Below are 18814 nucleotides of genomic sequence, written 5' to 3' on the forward strand. Positions count from 1 at the left end.
GATTCCCTGTTCTGTACATACAGATTCGAAAAGTTCGGGTCTGTTTGTTATCAGTAGGTCCAATATGTTATCTCCACGAGTCGGTTCTCTGTTTAATTGCTCGAGGTAATTTTCGGATAGTGCACTCAGTATAATGTCACTCGATGCTCTGTCCCTACCACCCGTCCTAAACATCTGAGTGTCCCAGTCTATATCTGGTTAATTGAAATCTCCACCTAAGACTATAACATGCTGAGAAAATTTATGTGAAATGTATTACAAATTTTCTCTCAGTTGTTCTGCCACTAATGCTGCTGAGTCGGGAGGTCGGTGAAAGGAGCCAATTATTAACCTAGTTCGGTTGTTTAGTGTAACCTCCACCCATAATAATTCACAGGAACTATCCACTTCTACTTCACTACAGGATAAACTACTACTAACAGCGATGAACACTCCACCACCGATTGCATGCAATCTATCCTTTCTAAACACCGTCTGTACCTTTGTAAAAATTTCGGCAGAATTTATCTCTGGCTTAAGCCAGCTTTCTGTACCTATAACGATTTCAGCTTCGGTGCTTTCTATCAGCGCTTGAAGTTCCGGTACTTTACCAACGCAGCTTCGACAGTTGACAATTAGAATACCGATTGCTGCTTGTTCCCCGCATGTCCTGACTTTGCCCCGCACCCGTTGAGGCTGTTGCCCTTTCTGTACTTGCCCAAGGCCATCTAACCTAAAAAACCGCCCAGCCCACGCCACACAACCCCTGCTACCCGTGTAGCCGCTTGTTGCGTGTAGTGGACTCCTGACCTATCCAGCGGAACCCGAAACCCCACCACCCTATGGCGCAAGTCGAGGAATCTGCAGCCCACACGGTCGCAGAACCGTCTCAGCCTCTGATTCAGACCCTCCACTCGGCTCTGTACCAAAGGTCCGCAGTCAGTCCTGTCGACGATGCTGCAGATGGTGAGCTCTGCTTTCATCCCGCTAGCGAGACTGGCAGTCTTCACCAAATCAGATAGCCGCCGGAAGCCAGAGAGGATTTCCTCCGATCCATAGCGACACACATCATTGGTGCCGACATGAGCGACCACCTGCAGATGGGTGCACCCTGTACCCTTCATGGCATCCGGAAGGACCCTTTCCACATCTGGAATGACTCCCCCCGGTATGCACACGGAGTGCACATTGGTTTTCTTCCCCTCTCTTGCTGCCATTTCCCTAAGGGGCCCCATTACGCGCCTGACGTTGGAGCTCCCAACTACCAGTAAGCCCACCCTCTGCGACTGCCCGGATCTTGCAGACTGAGGGGCAACCTCTGGAACAGGACAAGCAGCCATGTCAGGCCGAAGATCAGTATCAGCCTGAGACAGAGCCTGAAACCGGTTCGTCAGACAAACTGGAGAGGCTTTCCGTTCAGCCCTCCGGAATGTCTTTCGCCCCCTGCCACACCTTGAAACGACCTCCCACTCTACCACAGGTGAGGGATCAGCCTCAATGCGGGCAGTATCCCGGGCAACCACAGTCGTAGTCCGATCAGGGGATGCGTGGGACGAGCTGGCCGTCCCCGACAAACCCCCATCCCGACCCCCACAGTGATGCCCATTGGCAACAGCCTCAAGCTGTGTGACCGAAGCCAACACTGCCTGAAGCTGGGAGCGAAGGGATGCCAACTCAGCCTGCATCCGAACACAGCAGTTGCAGTCCCTATCCATGCTAAAAACTGTTTTGCTAAGAACGTCTGAACTAATCTACAGAGAGCGCAAACAAATCGACAAAATTTAAACGGTTATTAAAATACAAGATTGCCTAGTAAATGCAGTAATGCTGCTACTTGCGCACTGCTGACACTGCTCGGCGGCGGAAGGAGACTATGCGAAATTACACTATTCAGGTACTAAAACACGATGCTACACTCTCAAATACTATAATACGCCCGAAATTTATGAATTAAACAATGCAAGAACCAAAAACACGCAAAGAAATTAAGAATTAAACTATGTAACAAATGAGTGAGCTAGGAGTATACGACTTGCTGCTCAGCTGCTTATCCAACGGCGGCAGGGAGCACACTGACTGCGACCAACCGACACTGGCCGTTCAAAACAAAACAGTAGACAAACGACTACGCGAATTTACACTAATCAGGTACTAAAACGCGATGCTACAACTCTCAAATACTATAATACGCTCGAAATTTATGAATTAAACAATGCAAGTACCAAAAACACGCAAAGAAATTAAGAATTAAACTATGTAACAAATGAGTGAGCTAGGAGTATACGACTTGCTGCTGCAGCTGCTTATCCAACGGCGGCAGGGAGCACACCTCCGTGAAATGTTGTGGTTTCTTCTGTCAGTCCATTCCTGAATGCTCTAGCTCTTCTCCAACTCGGCTAGCAATCTGTTTCTAATGACATACTGAGTGGTGTTCTCTTGCAGGAATTTAGTTCCTAGAGTGTTATGCAGACTGGCTAAAAACTTTCCTCTCATTTCCCTGATGTTAGCATTTGCCGTATTGAGATGGATGAATCATTATCATAGATAAAACAATACAAGGCCGGAACGAGATCAAGAAATCTTAAAGTTATACAAAATTCTCTTAGGGGCTGCCCAGAAAATGTTGATGGACTGACAGAAGTAATCTATTAACGAAATAAAAACAAAGTTACTATGTAAAGGAAAGCTAGCTCTTCATGTCCCTAAAACGACGCAACATTCCTTATGTTTCGTTTAGGATTAGCAATGGTTGTACCTACATGACAAGAATTCAGCAGTATGGAAACTACAAAAACTGGTGATTCACAATGCAAAACTTAAAAAAATTGTTGATTCTTACATCTACCCCGAGAAGCAACCAAGAATATTGCCTCCAAATGTTACGCGATTGCCAATCGCAAATATGTAACGAGTGATAACAGGGAAGCACAGCGATATTTGTGAAATTCGTAGCGATTTTCATGATTGCTGTGTTCTTTCGAAATTCTCCATTGTCTCACACTTTGCGCTGCTGTTAATGCCTTGATTATCGAACGAGGCACGGCACACAGCTTTAATTTTTCAAGTAATTTCGGTACGTCCATAGTTCAGTCTACCCTATTGCTGACTTCACCTTTCCTTACACCCACTCTCCAACTTTGATAACCATTCCCAATTAAAAACGTGGAAGCGAAAGGTAAGTAAGGTGGGCCAGCAGAGTATAGCGGAAGCAGTTAAGGCACATATCGGGGTGAGGGTTGCTGAGGCGGCGTTTATTGTCAGCTGACACTGCCCGCCCGTAGCTTGCGTAACACAAAATGTAGGTGCTTCTGCGGCCTTCACGCGTCCTACTCGACACTAGTGGGCATGCACGTCCTCCCCTCCAATCCCAAAATAAGCAGAAACACCATACTCACGGAAATGGCAAAAAAGTGCTTTCGTCTCTCCGACACCTATTGCCACTTACAGCAGCATTAAGCTGCGGAAACCACCGTACGATGTACCATGCCACAAGGAATGGCGCACCCGCTTGCTATCCCATTCACGTAATTTGCACAAAGGGAATGATTGTCTGTATTTCCATTACCTTACTTTAATGCTAAGACGAAAACTGAACATAATTCATCAGTATACAATGAGGTGACAAAATTCATGGGACACCTAATTTCGTGCCGGACCTCCTTTTGCCTCGTGTAAAGCAGCAACTCGAAGTGACATGGACTCAACAAGTCGTCGGTAGTTCCCTGCAGAAATACTGAGTCGTGCTATCTCTATAGCCGTCCATAACTGCGGGAATTTGTGCACGAACTGACCTCTCGATTTTGTTCCACAAATGTTCGACGGGATTCATGCCATGATCTGGGTGGCCAAATCATTCGCTCGAACTGTCCAGAGTGTTCTTCAAACCAGTCGCGAACAATTGTGGCCCAATGACATGGCGCATTGTCGTCCACAAAAATTCCATTGTTAAATGGCTGCATATGGTCTCCAAGTAGACGAACATAAGCATTTTCAGTCAATGATCGGTTCAGTTGGATCAGAACACACCCATTCCATATAACAAAGCACACTCCATTATGGAGCCGTCACCAGCTTGCACAGTGACTTGTTGACAACCTGGGTCCATAGCAACACTCAAACCCTACCATCAGCTCTTACCTGAATCCGGGACTCATCTGACCAGGCCGCGGTTTCCCAGTCGTCTAGGGCCCAACTGCTACGGTCACGAGCCCAGGAGAGGCTCTGCAGACGATGTATTGTTAGCAAAGACAACCGCGTCGGTCGTCTGCTGTCATAGCCCAGGTTTTGCACACTGTCCTAAAGGAAACGTTAATCGTACGTCTCACTTCGATTTCTGCGACTGTTTCAACCAGTGTTGCATGTCTGTTAGCACTGACTACTCTAAGCAAACGCCAATGCTCTTGATCGTTATGTGAAAGCTGTCAGCCAATGCGTTGTCCGTGAGAGCTAATACCTGAAATTCAAATTCTCGGCTACACTGCTACCACTGTGGATCTAGGAATATTTACTTCTCTAACGATTTCTAAAATGAAATGTCCCATGCATCTAGCTCCAACTACCATTCCGCACTTGAAGTCTGTTAATTCCCGTCGTGAAGCAATAATCACATCGGAAATCTTTTCACGTGTATCACCTGAGAGCAAATGACAGCTCCGTCAATCAACTGTCCTTATACACCTTGCGTTACCGATATTACCATCATCTGTACATGTGCGTATCGCTATCCCACGACTTTTGTCACCTCAGAGTAATTCTTCGTGAAAACGGGCTGTTTCCGTCTTTCACGCATGTACACTCCACGTTCTGCAGTATTCACTTGCATACGTGTTAATTCCTTCACGCCTCTTGCAGCTACACCTTAATGTTTCCAATCGCTTCAAGGAAAGAAGATTGGAAATTAACATAATATCGACAAGGAGGCCGTTAGAGGTACTGTAATAACATTGATGGGAAATGACGAGGCAAGGTGTTGTGAAAAGGATTTGCCATCTGCTGTTGAGAAATTGGCTCAGCATTCACCTGCTCTCATTTACAGAATCCACAGAAAACTTATGGTTCAAATGGCTCTGAGCACTATGGGACTTAACATCTATGGTCAACAGTCCCCTAGAACTTAGAACCACTTAAACCTAACTAACCAAAGGACATCACACAACACCCAGTCATCACGAGGCAGAGAAACAGAAAACTTAAACCAAGATGGTCGAACGGGGATTTGATCCATACTACTTAAGATAAGATGCCAGTGTCTTAACCATAATGCGCCAGCTCGGTCGTGTAAATGAAAAAGGAAGTGGCAAGGTCGATGCAAACGGATAAAAAAAAAAAAAACTTAAGTCTTTCTGTACGAGCACTATGACTAGTATCACCTTAGCAAAGGATACCGGGTTTTAATCATACAACAATACAGGTACGCCGAATTAGTAAAAAAATATAAAGCACATTTTGATATTTAAATATGCATACAGAAATTCTGTGGCACTGTTTTGACTATGATACCACCATCTTTGTATGCAGTGTTCCATGTGGCAAAAGCTATTCGGTGCGTTTGGTGCTCTACACTACGTGTATCTTTATACGTAAAAAATGTGCTTTATATATTTTTTACTATTTCGTGAACGCAAACAGTCAACAGAGCAACATAATGACGTCGGAATTTCCATGTAAGTAGCCTATAAGGTTATAATTCCTTATTACGTATATTTACTGTTCGCATATCGCTTTTTGCTGCATGGCTCCACCATCCTAAGAAACTTACGCCGCCAAAGAGAAAAACAGCCAACAACTAACATAGTAACAAATGAAATCTAAACGTGGACAGCTGTCTGAAGATGAATCTGTCGGTTCGAAACGACTAACAGCGCAATTTGTGTAAACAAATAGTGTTATTGAACGTAGAACACTACATGGGGGGGGGGGGGGGGGGAAGTTACTAACGTCTCCAGTGGTATGTCACATACAAAATAAGCACAAAAGTCCTGTTTTACACCCAATACTGAAAACACCAGATTGGTGGGAACCCTGAATTGGTACCGACTGCAATAGTAAATTTTACGAGGGTGTAGTAATCTAGAATTAATAGAGGGTGGTTGCTGATTTTTTTTTTCTTTGCAAGAATGAACTCTCATAAAAATATTATATACTTGCGTTATTTTTATTCGTGTAATTCACTTTACTCTCCACCGAGTTGAAGCAAAATGAGGCCGCGGGATACACGATATACGATAGGCTGTTAAGAAAGTGTAGGATAACAATGATTATGTGACATTTCGCTAGATTCTATACAAATCTTATAACTGATCATAGAGGAAAGTTAGGGAGGATTTACGCATAAAAAGTTAGTTACTATTTAGTCACTATTCAACAGTTGGGAGGAGATTTACTGACTACAAGTGATAAAATACAAAGATGATAGTAAAATAAGATAATATAGCTGTGATTTTGAGAAAATCGAGTTTTATCACCTCCCTAGTTATCAATAGGTGTCTGTCTCGGAACAGACATCGCATCTTGTAAATAAACATAATAGAACAATGTGTGCAGCTCTGTTTGTAAACTTGTACCCTTCCCCAAATAGTTTTCGGGTCACTCTTAAACTGCCTGCAGCCGTTACCGTGCCGACCTACACGTGTAACCGTATTCGTTACTCCACACTGCCTGCTGCATTCAGAGAAGCGTCGCTGTATTCTTACGGCAAGGTCGGGCCTGGGTTTTGTCAGAGTGTGCGGAATAAATCGGCCAGTCAGTCGTGGTTACCGCGTGGCGCAATGAGGCGGCCACACCAGCGTAGCCGCGTTCCCAGGAAATCGGTCGCACCTCTCCGGAAGACGCTGTCGGATGCGCTCCGGTTCGTGGAAAAGGAAAAAGCTCCACCACTCGGTACGTACCTGCAGAGAGCAGTCGGCGGCAGGTATTGCTGGGGAGATCCCAGGTGAAAGCTTCCCAGCTCCGAGGCCCGCGATAGAGTTTCGTGTCTGGCGACCGAGATCTGCCGCCAGGAGGCGCTCGCTGCGGCCACTCACCTGCGCCTTTTACAATATAAATGTAGATAAAGGATTCTGAACATGGGATTTTTTGTCACCTCTCAAAGGCTTTTGACTGTATGAAACACGAAACTCTTCTAGACAAGCATAAGTACTGTGGTATGAGTGGGACAGTGCACAAATGGTGTAATTCATATTTACGTGTAAGAATGCAGAGTCCTCTAACTGGGAAGGTATCAAGAATGGTGTCCCACAAGGTTCAGTCTTGGGTCCTTTATTGTTCTCTATATTCAAGAAGATGCAAAGCTAGTTCCTTTTTGCTGATGATACAAATATAGTAATCACACCCAACAAATAAGAAGTAGCTGAGGAAATTGTAAATAATGTCTTTCAGAAAATTATTAAGTGGTTCTCTGCAAATGGACTCTCACTAAATTCTGAGAAAACACAGTGCATACAGTAAATGGCATAACACCATCGATAAATATAGACTTTGAACACAAGTTTGTTGCTAAGACAGAATATTCAAAATTTCTGGGTGTGTGCACTGACGAGAAATTGAATTGGAAGGTACACATTGATGATCTGCTGAAAGGTTTGAGTTCAGCTACTTATGCTATTACGGTTATTGCAAATTTTGGTGATAAACATATCAGTAAATTATCCTACTTTGCCTCTCTTCATTCACTGCTTTCATAGGGCATCATAATTTGGGTAATTCATCATTAAGAGAAGAAGAATTCATTACGCAAAAGCGTATAATCAGAATAATATGTGGAGCCCACCCAAGATCGCTCTGCAGACTTATATTTAAGGAACTAGGGACATTCACAATACCTTCACAACACATATATTCACTTATGAAATTTGTTATTAATGACCGAGCCCAATTAAGAAATAGTAACGAAGTGCTTAGCTACAACCGTAGAAGAAAGGATGATCTCCACTATTCTGACTTTGGCATAGAAAGGGGTGCATTATTCTGCCACAAAAGTATTTGGTCATTCAACACATAGTATTAAAAGTCCGAATGATAGCCAACCAGCATTTAAAAACAAATTAAAAGAATTTCTGTCTGCAACTCCCTCTGCTCAATAGATGAATTTTTAGATATGAAGTAGTAGCTGTAGAAAAGAAAAAAATTATTATATCGTGTAAAGAAACCTTATGTCAAACTGGCACGTTCCACATCATTACGAAATATCGTATAAATGATTTATGGACAGGTATTGATGTAATGTACTGCATTCTGCGACGTAAAACGGGAAGCTATCAGTCATTAGCATACAAGGGCGAGGGAAATTCCTCTACGAATTAACCGTGCTGTATTTATCGCTTTTTCGAAAAGATTTATAAACAAATCGTGAATTCACTTCTGTTATCCTCGATTTTCGTGATTTGACTTAACTGTTAGCACGTTAAAGGAAAAAACGGAGGAGTTGCAGAGTAGAAAAACATCGTTGTTCTTCAGTCCAGAGACTGGTTTGATGCAGCTCTGCCTGCTACTCTATCCTGTGCAAGCCTCTTCGAGTAACTGCTGCAACCTACATCCTTATGAATCTGCTTGCTGTATTCATCTCTTGATCTCCCTCTATCATTTTTACCCCCCATACTTCCCTCTAGCATTAAACTGGTGATCCCTTGTTGCCTCAGAATGTGTTCTACCAACCGAACCCTTCTTCTAGTCAGGTTGTGCCACAAATTTCTTTCCTACACAGCTCTTTTAAGTACCTCCTCATTAGCTATGTGATCCATGTATCTAATCTTCAGCATTCTTCTGTAGCACCACAACTCAAAAGCTTCTATTTTCTTTTTGTCTAAATTGTTTATCGTCCATGTTTCACTTCCATACATGGCTACACTCCATACAAATACTTTTCGAATCTCTACTCGATGTTAACAAATTTCTCTTCTTCAAAAACGCTTTCCTTGCCATAGCCAGTCTGCATTTTATATCCTCTCTACTTCGACCATCATCAGTTATTTTGTTCCCCAGGTAGCAAAACACATAAACTACTTTAAGTGTGTCATTTCCTAATCTAATTCCCTCAGCATCACCCGATTTAATTCGACTATATTTCATACTCCTCGTTTTGCTTTTGTTGATGTTCACCTTATAGCTTCCTTTCAAGACACTGTCCCTTCAGTTTAACTACTCTTCCAGGTCCTTTGCTGTCTCTGACAGAATTACAATTTCGTCGACAAAACTCTCAGTTTTTATTTCTTTTTCGTGGATTTTGATACCTACTCCGAATTTTTCTTTTGTTTCCTTTACTGCTTGGTCAATATACAGACTGAATAACATCGGGGACAGGCTACAACCCTGTCTCATTCCCTTCTCAATCACTGATTCCCTTTCGTGCCCCTCGACTCTTATAACTGCTACTTGGTTTCTGTACAAATTGTAAATAGCCTTTTGCTCCCTGTGTTTTTTCCCTGCCATCTTCAGAATTTGAAAGAGAGTATTCCAGTCAACATTGTCAAAAGCTTTCTCTAAATCTACAAATGTAGGTTTGCGTTTCCTAATCTATCTTCTAAGATACGTCGTAGTGTCAGTATAGCTTCTCGTGTTCCAAGGTTTCTACCTAATCCAAACTGATCTTCCCCTAGGTCGGCTTCTACCAGTTTTTCCATTCGTCTGTAAAGAATTCGTGTTAGTATTTTGCTACCGTGACTTATTAAACTGATTGTTCGGTAATTTTCACACCTGTAAACACCTGAAGTCTTTGGGATTGGAATTATTATATTCTTCTTGAGTTCTAAGGGTATTTCGCCTGTCACATACATCTTGCTCACCAAATGCAAGAGTTTTGTCAAGAATGGCTCATCCAAGGCTAGCGGTAGTTCTAAGGAATGCTGTCTATTCCTGGGGCCTTGTCTCGACTTAGGTCTTTCAGCGCTCTGTCAAACTCTTCACGCAGTATCATATATCCCATTTCATCTTCATCTACGCCCTCTTACATTTCCATGATATTGCCCTCAAATGCATCGCCGTTGTATAGACCCTCTATATACTCTTTCCATTTTTCTGTTTGCCCTTATTTGCTTAGGACTGGTGTACATTATAATGTAACAAGGATAGGACACTATTTTCATAGGGCTGTTGGCTAGGATTAGAAAAAAAAGTGTTAACTTTCCAGTAGTTTACAATAAGACAGTTTCTGCTATCGCAATTTGCAGCTGTAAAATCCTGAATGTGGCAGGTAGGACATCAGGAAATCTGTGCGCCGTCCAACTGGTTTGGCGCAGGTCGTCCAGTGCGACTACATCCGGCCGGTAGCTGGCGAAAATGGTGTAACGCGCTGGGGACTGGCGACAGGTTACTGGCAGTGCAGTTCTTGTGTAACAGCGGCGTGCGTCAGCGGCTGCGGGAAACATCTGTTGTGTCGATTACAGCGATTGCCGCGGCTGATCACTGATAAAGTGCGGAGGGAAATCCGAAACACATGTCGTCAGCAGTAGTAACGAATGAGGGGCAGTTGCATCCGGGATCACATTCGTAGTATCGGTAAAATTACAAAAAGATGTCGACAGTATTGAGTAGAATACATTCTTTATCGTTCCACAATTGTCAGGGACCAAATCCTGGGAATGAAAGATTATCTACCACCTATTCAGAAACCACACCGCGGTTATAAGAGTCGAAGGGCATAATAGGGACGCAATAATGACAAGTGGTTGTCGCCTATCCTACGTGTTACTTAGTGTGTACACTTTGCAAGCAGTAAAGGAAACTAAGGAGATATTTGGATGAGGAATTAAAGTTCAGTGAGATGAAATGCAAACTTTAAAGATTTTCCGATGATATTGTAATTCTATGGGATACGATGATGAAGTTGGAAAATAAGTTGAACGGAATATTTTTTTGTACGTCAGTATGGTTACTGCAACAAGTAACATTTTTCTGCTCACCCCTAGTTTATACATTAGATAACATGCAACCGGCATTAAGTGCTATCTGCGTCCTATTGTACAGTGCGTCCAACTACAAACATTAAACATGCTTGCTAATATTATTATTGTCACTAGTGTTATTGTTATTTTTATTATTGAATGCAAGTTTACGCCCAGTCATCGATGTGACTAGTGGAAATCTGTGCTAAATTTCATTTGTTTTCAACCTGCTTAGGTACAGCACGTAGTTCTATTCATCAGTTAAATAAGACGAAGAATTCCTTTAGATGTATGTGGAAAACTACATTCAGAAGAGCCAGCTAATGGTTATCTCATAGCTATGACACGTTTATTGTTACACATACGTGAAGCGGAAGGTTATGACTTAAAGCAGGCAGTGATCCTGTCTAGTTGTTAGAAGAACGTTGCCATCCATTTTCGTAAGAGTGCATAGGCTGCACTGAAGTGTAATGACGTTCAAGCGTGTACACAAATCCCGCGTAAAGCACAGCGATGCGTGCCTGTCAACAGTGTGTTGTGAGGGATGGCTATGGAAAGTGTGAAACGAGCGGAAGGGGCATGAAACGATGGATCCTACTTCTGTGTAAGAGCATTAACGGGGTTATCTGATATCCATATCTGATGGACTTATATACAGCAAGAGTGCCACATGTCCTGTGTTCACGAGACACTACGAAGGGGTTCGAGATTAAAACCAGCTTGAGGGTGACAGTATGGCGGCCAGGAATAGCACAACACTAGCTCTTCTACCTTCTCCAGTCAGATAATGACAAACACTTCTCCCACCAACACGTTTTCAGCCTCTAAGCCGTACAAGGTGTCCTAGGAAGAATGGTCATTCTAAACAAAAATGTCCAGTAAACAAGGGCTCTAAAACGCATACATTAACCGCTATGAGCACTTCTTCAACTTCGATACTGCGAAACAAATATTTTCCTGCAGGCTCTTCAAAAATGTTCAAATGTGTGTGAAATCTTATGGGACTTAACTGCTAAGGTCATCAGTCCCTAAGCTTACACACTACTTAACCTAAATTATCCTAAGGACAAACACACACACCCATGCCCGAAGGGGGACTCGAACCTCCGCCGGGACCAGCCGCACAGTCCATGACGCAGGCTCTTCGTTTTCCATATTTAGGGAGGAGGTAGGACGGACCAAACAGAGTTCTTTGACCCCAATGTCGTCATTCATGCAAAACTTGCCATTTTAGTTCCGACAGCATCTCTGTTGCACTTTCGTATGGGTTGTACCACACCGCAACGATCCCAGCAGCCCGTCAGCGTGCCTCTAAATTCGGTCAAAGCCTATTGTTAAACCTACGCCGTAAGGACTGCAAGCTCTGGAGCGCTACTCGATAGAGTTTGGTACTGGCCTCTTGTGTGCTATTTACATCCCGGAATCATCGTACTTTCCCCGACTACAAATCAGCGTCTTGCATTCGGCTTCCTGCTGCTGGTTTTACGTGTGCACCTCATTTCACATCTCTCCTTAGTCTCACTCGCAAACAGTTAATCCACATGACAGATTCAAGGAACGTGTTTAACAACTTGTAGAAGAACGCTGTCAGACCCATGAGCATGATTTTAGGTTTATATACGTTTAAAGAGAGCTACTGTTCATTACATCAAATGGATACGAGGGACGTTCAGTAAGTACTGCAACACTTTTTACCTGAAAGCAGGTTTGTCTTATTCGTGATGCCAGTACACCATATTATTCCCCGCTCTTTCGGCTACGAAACTCTATTTTTCAGCGTTATCTCTGTTCAGTGCGACAGCCTTATGCTACCTTACTAGGACAGCCTGTATGTCCGCATGGTATCACTCTACGGGTCGACCTCGGAGCCACCGTCTTGCTGCATCAATAACCTCCACATCATCCACGCACTGCTTCCATGGAATGCATTCTTCAGTGGGCCAAACAGATGGGAGCTCTTTATTATCTTCTGTTAGGCGGCGAGGAAACCAGCGGGCACCTACCTTTGAACACCCAAACTGGTGCACGATTGTGGAAGCACTGCCAATACTGACGTCCAGCTGAGGAGCAAGGTGTTTGACTGTAATTCGTCCATGTGTGAAGAGTGTCCGCACGTTCCAACATTGCAGGCGTCACAGATGTGTGCATCCGGCCGGCACGCGGGAGGTACGACAAGTTTTTGCGACATTGTTGCGGCGACAATAGACGTCTCGCCCAACGACTCATTGTGCTTTTGTTCACTGCCACGTCTCCGTAGACATGCTACAAAACCTACGAATATCTGCGATGCTCTGGTTTTCCACCAAAGGAAACTCAGTGACAGCTCTCTGTCACCCTTAGCCTTGGTGACATTTTCCACTCTCGCGAGTATACGGTCAATCAGGTGCTGGAAGGTTTCTTGAGGAATGGCAGCCCATTCTTCACGGAGTGCTGCAATGAGGATAGGTATCCTTGTCGGTCGGTGAGACCTGGCACGAAGTCGGCGTTTCAAACCATCCCAAAGGTGTTCTATAGGATTCAGGTCAGGTCTCTGTGCAGACCACTCCATTGCAGGGATGTTATTGAAGTGTAACCACTCCGCCACAGGTCGTACATTATGAACAGCTGATCGATCGTGTTGAAAGATACAATCGCCATCCCCGAATTGCTCTTCTACAGTGGGAAGCAAGAAGGTGCTTAAAACATCAATGTAGGCCTGTGTTCTGATCTTGCCACGCTAAACAACAAGGAGTGCAAGCGCCCTCCATTAAAAACACGACCACACCATAACACCAACGCCTCCGAATTTTACTGTTGGCACTACTCACGCCATACCCATACCCTGCCATCGGATCGCCACATCATGTGCCGTGATTCGTCACTCCACACAACGTTTTTCCACTGTTCAGTCGTCGAATGTTTACGCTCATTACTCCAAGGGAGGCGTCGTTTGGCATTTACCGGCGTGATGTGTGGATTATGAGCAACCGCTCGACCATGAAATCCAAGTTTTCTCACCTCCCGCTTAACTGTCATAGTACTTGGAGTGGATACTGATGCAGTATGTAATTCCTGTGTGATGGTCTGGATAGATGTCTGCCTATTACACATTACGACATTACGACCCTCTTGTCGGCTGTCTCTGTCAGTCAACAGACGAGGTCGGCCTATACACTTTTGTGCTTCACGTGTCCCTTCACGTTTCCACTTCACTATCACATCGGAAACAGCGGACCTAGGGAAGTTTAGGAGTGTGGAAATCTAGCGTACAGACGTATGACACAAGTGACACCCAATCACCTGACCACGTTCGAAGTCTGTGAGTTCCACGGAGTGCCCCATTCTGCTCTCTCACGATGTCTAATGAGTACTGAGGTCGCTGATATGGAGTGCCTGGCAGTAGGTGGCAGTGCAATGTACCTAATATGAAAAATGTATGTTTCTCGGGGTGTCCAAATACTTTTGATCACATAGCGCAAAAGTCTTCTTGCATTTAGTTAACGATCTTTCAGAGGCATTAGTTTTCTGAACGCGACGTTATGCTCAAGATCCAAGCGACGCTACGGTCAGGAACGAAGCGAACAGGGCCTCTGACCCTGTCCGATAATTCGTATTTACTTTTTGCACCACTAATAAACGTTCGGCGTCGAGTGTAATGTACCTGATTCTATTAGTGTACATTACAATCCATGGAATGGTCCAAGTTGCCGGAAACAGGTGTAGAAGCTGGGCAGCGAATAGCGGAAGTGAGCGTAGAATCGTGAAAGCTGGGCAATAGCATGAAGTGTTGGTAAGTTCTCGTATCACTCTCAAGTTTATGGGTGGGAAAAAAAGGTGAAGCATTTCGCGTACGTCAAAGTGGCACTTCGTGCTAATAAACTTTTACAACTGGCTGACTTGACCTGTCTGGTGTCTGGTGGGAATTGGGGCAAGAAAAAGTTGCCTGTTTACCTTTCACCTACCCTTGACGTTCTGCGGTACATACTGAAGCTGAAGTTGGTTTCTGGGTCCAACCAAATGTGACGAACAGAGTACAGTTCCGCGGCGAAGAAGAGATGTCACTAGAAAGTTTAAGCCAGTGAATATTAAACTGGCAGAAACACCACAACCTTATTGCGACAGCGTGTTTCTGTGTAACTGAAGACGAAAGTGACTCATGAAGGCGTAAACACAATTACCGCAGCCAAGTGTCGCACATAATCACATAATCAACGACGCAGATGGGAAGTTCGTGCTGAGACATCAGAATATCGTAAACACTGCACACTTAAAAACAGGAAAATTTGTACGACGCTTGAGGTTTATTTGCAGCCCGTTCTCTGCTGCTGCTGCTGCTGCTGTTGCTGTTGTCGTTGTCACTGCATGTACGATAACTTGTTTTACTTCCTGGAGATAGTGACCTCCGACCCTGGAGGTACTGTCACCTCGTCGTTACCGGCAAGCTTCTTCAGCATTGCAGCAAATTGCTGAGTAATATTATGTAGCATGTTGGTTAGTAATGGCCTATTTCTGCGGGGAGGGGGAGGGGGGGCTATTTTGGCGGAGGAGACCAGACAGCGAGGTCATCGGTCTCATCGCATTAGGGAAGGATGGGTAAGGAATTCGGCCGTGCCCTTTCAAAGGAACCATCCCGGCATTTGCCCGGAGCGATTTAGGAAAATCACGGAAAACCTATATCAGGATGGCCGGACGCGGGATCGAACCGTCGTCCTCCCGAATCCGAGTCCAGTGTGCTAACCACTGCGCCACCTCGTTCGGTAGCAAATTACTGCCGTCAAAAGTATGCTTTAAAGTTTTGCGTTTTGTGGTAGTCGATGTCATTGTAGACGCATTTATCTCTATTGGTCAAGAAGGGAAGGCGGGAACTGGCTGTGGCTCTGTCTAAGGAAACATCCCGTCGTTCGCTAACAGTGATTTAAGAGATCCATGGCAGACCTAAATCGTGATGCAATGACGGGGATTTGCATATCGCTTCTCGTTGTTCTGTCACTTTTTTCGATGACTGCCCTGCACCGATGCGAACATCAAACGATTTCCGAAGAAAGAACACGATTTTTATGAAACAGTAAACTGGTAGCCATCATCGCAGGAATTCTTTTTATTCCATGATTACCGGTTTCGGAGGAACTAAAGTCGCCATCATCGGATCTTAGGACACATACAGGTTACAACATCAAGGCAAACAATGGTGATATTAATAGTTGCGTGCGTGTTACAGGTAACTATTAACATCACCATTGTTTGCCTTGATGTTGTAACCTGTATGTGTTCTACGATCCGATGACGGCGACTTTAGTTGCCTGCGTGTTACAGGCAACTATTAATGTCACCATTGTTTGCCTTGATGTTGTAACCTGTATGTGTCCTAAGATCCGATGATGATGACTTTAGTTTCGCCGAAACCAGTAATGATGAAATAAAAAAAATTCCTGCGATCTGGGCTACCAGTTTATTGTTTTACAAGCATCTACATTACTCCCACTTGAGCACAATGTGCTCCCTACAAAACACGATTTTTAGTTAAGCTGGAGTGCCAGCTACCATAATTTGACTTTTTTTAAAACAAATATCCCCGTTTATTGTTGCACTAAACGGAGCTCATTAACGGGTCCTATTCTCGTAGCGAATTTGATACAAGTCTCTGTGGCTATTAGTTTTCTGCCGCCACATTCATTTAAAGGTCGCAATGTGTGCAGCACCAGCTGCGCCTATCGGCATAAATCGATTTACCTGTCTTAATTGATAGTGTTTTGAAATAAAAATACAGAGACAGTCAGATCTTCGGTTAAATGTATGTGGTAGCAAACTACCCAAGAACCACATTCCAGCTGGTCGAAATACCAAACTAAACTTCCTTAAACAGATCCTTGTAATCGAAAAGAATTTGGCCGAGACCGACGTGGTTACTGTTGAAATGTAACATTTTACTCAACTCGTGTCATCAACAGACTAATGCTTGCGCTCTGACAAAACAGTGGAAATGAAAATGATATGAGGACATAAACAAGCCATTGGTCCAGTCAGTGTTAGTATAAGATCAAGCTGCCATCAAACCTTAGTGCTTACGACGAATGGTCTTATTGGACGTAGTATGTACGCCCTTGGCTTCCTTTGAAACTGACTCAGTCAGCCAGTAGCAGGGGGGGTCTACAATCTAACTGCGACTCCGAATCACGGTGGTGCTGGTCATTCCTTCACGTATCAGTGACAGAAGTGGAAGGAACGATAAATGGCAGAAAAAAAAATCCTGTGTCCGACAGGGGAAAGAATCGAGAACCTTTCCAAAGCAGCTAGCGACCTTGGAAATAATATACGTCAGTGTTACAGTCCCTGTTAGATTTCATCAGGATAATGAGAAATTCAGAATTGCAAGGGGAATTGGGTACGAAGATTTCATATCGCTAACATTGTTCTCCGCAGTGCTCAAGGAAATTTTCATATCCTTAAAATTGCGGAAACGAACAACCAATACGCGTAAATATAATGAAATTTACATTAGACATCATCGCTTTGCGGGCGCCGTTATATGGTTTATCCCCTGTGCAGGTAAACTTTCGGCTGGGACTGTCACTTACTTTCAATACAAAGCAGTCCATATAGCTCTTGCAATCTTACCACGAAATACCGGCAATATTAATAGGACTGATAAGATTATGAGGTACTGAACAGAATCAGCGTGAAAGGACTACGTGGAAGACACTACAATAAGGGCTATGATGATAGGACATGTGTATGTAGGCCCGAAAATAAATTGTAGTAAGACTACAATAGTATATAGTCTGCCTCTATAGCTGGGTGGTAAGCATAGATGACTGTCACGCGGGGGAACCAGGTTCAGTTCTCGATACTGCCAGGGATTTGTCCGTGGTAGGAGGACTGGATCGGGGTCCTCTTGGCCTCCTGGTGCCAGTTGGGGAGCTATTTCAGTGAGATGTAGTGGCTCCAAATCCTGCAAAACTGACAACAGCTGGGAGAGCGGTCTGCTGACCCCACGCCCCTCCACACCCCATCGAAATGACATCATTGGCTGAAGATGACGCTGCGGTCGGTTGGCCCCGATTAGTCCATCAGAGGTCGGAACAGCGGATCTATAATAATCTACAATAATTTTCCTAATTAACGACGAAGCCATAGAACCAGTTCTTGAATTTTTGTATATAGGGCAGCTGAAAACGACGACTGGTTCAAATGGTTCAAATGGCTCTGAGCACTATGGGACTTAAAGTCATCAGTCCCATAGAACTTAGAACTACTTAAACCTAACTAACCTAAGGACATCTCACACATCAATGCCACAGGCAGGATTTGAACTGCGACCGTAGTGGTCGCGCGGTTCCAAACTGAAGCGCCTAGAACCGCTCGGCCACACCGGCCGGCACAACGACTGGATGGACAGCAAAAGAAATAAACAGAGGAGTAAAAAAATTGGCCAGATGCGAAAAAAAAATTGGCCGAGACCGACGTGGCTACGCTTAATGATGAATACAGACAATTCATCTGTTCCGGAAATCCAAAATCTTGGGCATTTTTTGGCTGTTATCGACAGTGATAGTGGCAAGATATCGGTCCCAGGGATTCCAAGTTTTTCAGGAATGTTTTAATTGCAGTAATATAAATGTGACAAAGTCACGCAGGTGGCAGGTGACCATTATTATAATAACCAGTAGTTGTCCATTAAGGCTGACTGGGCTGCAGTGGCAAAAGTCAAACATCAGGCAAGGAATGACGTTGTCTCCCTTCGTCCAGCATTGTATGTCGAATGGCTGATGACGATGACCACAGCAACCGATATATGGCACTTCCTCTACCTTGTACGCTAGGAATACGAACACTAGGTGCCTGGCAGTTGTCCGGTAGCACGAGCACGACAGAGCGCAGTGAAATGCAACGAGAGCAGGTGTTGCGGTGGCGTTGTCGTGAGTCACGGAGCAGATAAAACTGCGAGCCACGCTGCCGAGGCCCGCCGCAGCCAATGTTTC

At 44.2% G+C, this 18814-nt stretch overlaps 1 protein-coding gene across 1 annotated transcript in view; it reads left to right on the forward strand.

The window, feature by feature from the left end:
* Positions 1–18814, forward strand: part of LOC126480933 (UNC93-like protein) — a 235901-nt gene that overhangs the window by 59457 nt on the left and 157630 nt on the right. The gene's annotated exons all lie outside the window — the stretch shown is intronic.

The sequence above is a fragment of the Schistocerca serialis genome, chromosome 5 (genome assembly GCF_023864345.2).
Source record: "Schistocerca serialis cubense isolate TAMUIC-IGC-003099 chromosome 5, iqSchSeri2.2, whole genome shotgun sequence".
NCBI classification, from domain to species: domain Eukaryota; kingdom Metazoa; phylum Arthropoda; class Insecta; order Orthoptera; family Acrididae; genus Schistocerca; species Schistocerca serialis.